A 4,707-nucleotide genomic window follows, 5' to 3' on the forward strand; every position below is an offset into this window, starting at 1 on the left:
TTTTGTAAATGTTAAGTAATATGTTTATTTTCTTGACGTTTTAAAAACGTCAAGTTATATCAATTAAATTCTTGACATTTTTAGTTGTCAAGAATTTTTATAAAAAAGTGGAGGAAGTTATTTTCCAAATTTCTTGAATCACTAATTTTTAAATAAAAAAAATATTATTTTAATATAAATATTTCATAACCTTCAAAATTTCCCAAAATTTCCTCAAATTTCAAACTCCGCGCCTTCCCCAATGTTTTCTTCACTTTCTTCACTTTCTATCGCTCCGTCTTCCGAACGTCGTCCATCAAACGTCGCTCCGTTACCGAGCGTTGTTCTTCTTCAGCTTGGTCAAGGTCACTCCGTCGCTGTTGTTCTGAGCGTTCTTCTTTAGTCGAACGTTCATCCGTTCCAAACTTCTTCAATCGAACATGTAGGTCAAGCGTTGTTTTATCTGCCGTTCTCGACATGCTTCTGGAGGTTTAGATCTTTTCAAGCTTCTTTGCATTTTTTCAGCTTCGATTGGTTCTTCTTCCTGTGTCCTGATTTTGTTAAAGGCGAGTGGTGGAGATTTAATAGTTAGGTTAAATCTTGTGGTACGCTTCTTACACCTTTTGGTTTCTTTTTAATTTTATCATCTCTTAGCTTTAACCTTGATTATGAATGTTTTTTGAGAAATTCCATTCTGTTTTGCGATGTTATTAAAAATGAACTGTGTCTGAAAATCTTAGTCATCGCATTCCAATTGTGTATATGCTTTTCTTCTTCAATTTTCTCATTTCCCATTGACCCATTTTCTCTAAAATGAGAGAAAATAGTTTCTTATATTCACTCATTTCCTTGTTCCTGGTTTTGAACTTCAGTTGCATTAATGGTGAAGACCCATATAAGTTTTTTACTTGGAATATCACATATTGAGACATTTGGCCTCTTGGAGTAAAGCAACATGTATTAGTTTTGTATCAATGCAACACCCATTTTCTTGTTTAGCTTAAAGATGTATTCCCCATTGTGTGTGTGTGTTTTTTTTCTTTTTAAGTTTATTTTGATTAATGGACAATTTCTAGGGCCACAAATTGAGTCAGTTACTAATGAGAATTTGATTATCAATGTCTTTAATAGTTTGGATGAGCCTTTCCTGATCTTCTGGTTGGTTTTTCTTTTTCATTTTTACCTTTTTTCGTTTTTGTTAACAACTTGTATGAAGAAATGCCTCCTTTGTCTGACTTCGTTGGATTCATGATCTTAATCAATCCATTTCTTGATTTCTCTTTTATGATGTTATAATCTTGGATTATCAAATTTTCATTATGGACTATATTCCACGTAGGAAACTTGGAATGATTGGACAACTTGAAATTTTCATTATAATGCTTGCATAGTCTTGAATGTACAAAAGCTTTTCGTCTCAATTTTCCCTTCTTCTTCTTCTTCACCGCTTCTCCAAGGTCTACCATTCTTCTTCTCTCTTCATTTCTCTTCCAGTTTTGGAATCCATTTCTCTAATTGGAATTCATGGTTTCTTTTTTTATATATATTTCTGGTAGGCATGTGGTGCTTATTCTTGAAGTGGCGAAACTTCTCCCAAAAAATTGCCTTCTTTCTGAAGTATTTCGCGATTCTTCTCTATAATCATTATTTCTTGTGTGGAATCCTATTGTGATAATCGGAGACGAACTAAAATTGGAAGTGGAAGAGATCTCTCTCTTAATCATGGGCTGCTGCTTTTACTCTGATTGTGCGATAGAATCTGAATACATTTGAGATCTATGTAATTTGATTATGCAATAGATTGATTGTGTGATGATTAATCTAAAGTAAATATTTCTTGATTCTCCTCCATATCATAATTTCTTGTGTGAAATCCTGTTTCGCTAATTGAAAAGAAAACGAAATAAAAATTCGTTTCAAGAATTTGCATTTTGTTGGGGTAAAGAAATTTTCTTTCTCATCCGAAAATCTCCTTTGAATTTCTTTCTTTTTACTTGACTCCATTGTTATTAGATTGACTTGTAATCTGCTGATTATATATAAACTGTATGTGTTTTTACATGTATTCTTAACTCAATTTCTCAAAATAAGAAAAAAAAGCAAATCTGTATGTATCAAATCTCTTGTTTATGTTTGTCATTTCAATTATATTTTTAAAGAATTGAATAACAGTCTTGGGACAGAAGAATTTTTTTTTATATTCTTGATTTGTTCATCATTTTAGTTTGTAATTGTTGAAATTAATAAAAGAAAAAGGACAATAATTTCTCGAAACATTATTGTTCATAATATCCTATTCTCATAGACAAAATTGTAATTCACAATCTCTTTATCTCAGTTTTTATATTTGAACAAAGCCTTGAATCATGGGTCCAACTTGTTTTTCTTTTTTAATAAAACTTGGAAGCTGTTTGACTGTTTGTAAAAGTGGTAGTGTTCTTTGTTTAATTTGTTTGTTTAATGTGAAGATTCCACATAATTACCTAACAACTTTAACATTTACGATGTTAGTGTAACAATTTGTTTATTTAAATAGTTTCTTCAAAGTGTTAATGGATAGGAAGGTAGTCAAATAATACTTTAAAATAGTTTGTTTAGACTTTTGGCTCCTAAAATTAGGACTAATTTCTACTCCTTTTTTCCTTTTACATAAAAATAATAGTTTGTTATTTTAATGTGTTTTGAATTAAATAAAACAGCCTCTACTCTGCTGTCCTTCATTCTGATGGAAGGTAGCTTGTTTATGTACTTCGTTGTTTTTATCGCAAGACTTCTTCCCTAGAAATGTTGTTGTCCTTTATTCTGATGGAAATCAAAGCTTGTTCTTACCTTATTGTACTTTAATATGAAAGATACCTTACTACAAATGTTATTTTAGGGAACAAATGGTGAAGTTTGTTTTTGATATCATATAACTAGAAGATTTGGTGATTTATGTGCTTAAATCGGAAAACCCTATGCGAAAGTTTTTGTGTTATAGCTTGCACATTATTGCTCTTTCCTTTTCATTGTTACTTTCTATTGATGTGAGAACTCTTCTTGTCTGTGTTTGTTATTTTTGTTGTTTGAGCTAGCATTCATTAGAGATTGTGAAAAAAAATCTTTCATTTGGTCAAATTATACAATGGAATTTTTGCTTTCACGAAACTATGGGATCCATTCAGATGTTTTTACTAAGGAGGCAAACCTGTAAATAATAACACCTTGTGCCCTAATAGCATTATTGCAGAATACTCTGTGGAAAACTCAATCGTCAAACCAACTTACATGCTGACATATGAAAGTGCATCAGAGCTGTTTAGTTTGAACTTGGAAGAAGAGGAGGCTGAACTTAAAATTCTATCTGAGGCTGCAACTTTGTGATTAGCATGGCGAAGACAACAGGTGCCTTTATAACCATAGTGGCTTAAATTATTGGCAAGAATGTTGGTTGTTTATTAATCAGGCTCTGATAAAAATTGCTTAGTTAGAAACCTTTTTGTAATTTGTATGTATCATGTTTGATGGGATTTTGTTCCTAAAAAATATACTATTATTAGTTTTTTTGCGAGTATTTATCTGCCTTTCGTATTCTGGTGTCATATTTTAAATTGTGTGTGGATACTATGTCATGGAGTTTATGAGAGAAATTGTAAATAGGGGAAGTATTGTCATCTCGAATTCGTTATGTTATATATCAAATTATTTCTTTTGTGGGTATAATAATTTTCATGAGTACTAATACATTTATTTTACATGTTTACAGATTGAAACACGAAAACCATACTCACAGGCCGAGTTAGATGAGGTGCAGATTGAGTTGGCTGAGTTTTTGGGTTCGTATATATGACCTACGACTTATTTGTGATTCTGAAGTAGGAAACGTTTTTTTTTTTGTGGCTGATTTTTTGAATTGTTCATATGGAGGGGGGTTGATTGATATACTTTTGAGATTTTGTTGTAGTTTAGGGTTTAGGTGAATTTTGATAGGTGAATTGTTCGTATATAGGAGGGTTGCCATTATGAAACTTTATGTATGGAGATGATATACTTTTGGACTAAGTTAGTTAATTAGATGATTTTTAGTTGAATTCTTGGAAATCTGATGAAATTGTTTATATTGGCTTTGTAAATGATATGAATATGATGCAAAGTTTTGGAAATGATGTGAATAGATGATGTTGAGTTGCCATTTATGAATATTTGTCATTTATATGTATTTAAAATGGAATAATTGTTGGACTACTATACAGGACCAATGGATGCATAATATAGGAACAAAAATATAAATAAATTACAATTAAAAAAATAGAAAATTGCTTGACGGTTTTGAAATGTCATGAACAATAACTTTTTTGACGGTTTTAAAATGTCATAAACAATTACATTCTTGACGATTCCTAAATGTCATGGAAAAACATATTCTTGACGATTATAAAATGTCATAACAATCACTTTCTTGACGGTTAATAAGTGTCATGAAAAAAATGTACTCTTAACGGTTTTAAAATGTCATAAATATTCATATTCTTGACGGTTTCTGTCATACATACTCACATTCTTGACGGTTCTAAACTGTCATTAACACTTATACTCTTGACGGTTCTAAACTGTCATGAAAAATTGAATACTTGACGGCCATAAACTGTCAACGTTCACATTTCTTGACGTTTTTAGCAACCGTCAAGAACTTTGTCTTTCTTGACACTGAATTCAATGACGATTTTAAAATCGTCAAGAATAATGATT

General features: G+C 31.0%; 1 long non-coding RNA gene across 3 annotated transcripts; it reads left to right on the forward strand.

Moving 5' to 3' along the window:
- Window positions 1-218: 218 nt before the first annotated feature.
- On the forward strand, window positions 219-4,121 carry LOC103497634 (uncharacterized). Of its 3 annotated transcripts, XR_539468.3 has the most exons (6): window positions 225-421; window positions 505-584; window positions 1,319-1,436; window positions 1,536-1,596; window positions 3,198-3,363; window positions 3,725-4,121. It is a non-coding gene; the product is annotated as an uncharacterized LOC103497634 (long non-coding RNA). The 3 variants fall into 3 exon arrangements; XR_539465.3 differs by having other exon boundaries at window positions 219-584; XR_539467.3 differs by lacking the exon at window positions 1,319-1,436 and having other exon boundaries at window positions 225-584.
- The last annotated feature ends 586 nt before the right edge of the window (window positions 4,122-4,707 follow it).

This window comes from Cucumis melo, chromosome 1 (genome assembly GCF_025177605.1).
Source record: "Cucumis melo cultivar AY chromosome 1, USDA_Cmelo_AY_1.0, whole genome shotgun sequence".
NCBI classification, from domain to species: domain Eukaryota; kingdom Viridiplantae; phylum Streptophyta; class Magnoliopsida; order Cucurbitales; family Cucurbitaceae; genus Cucumis; species Cucumis melo.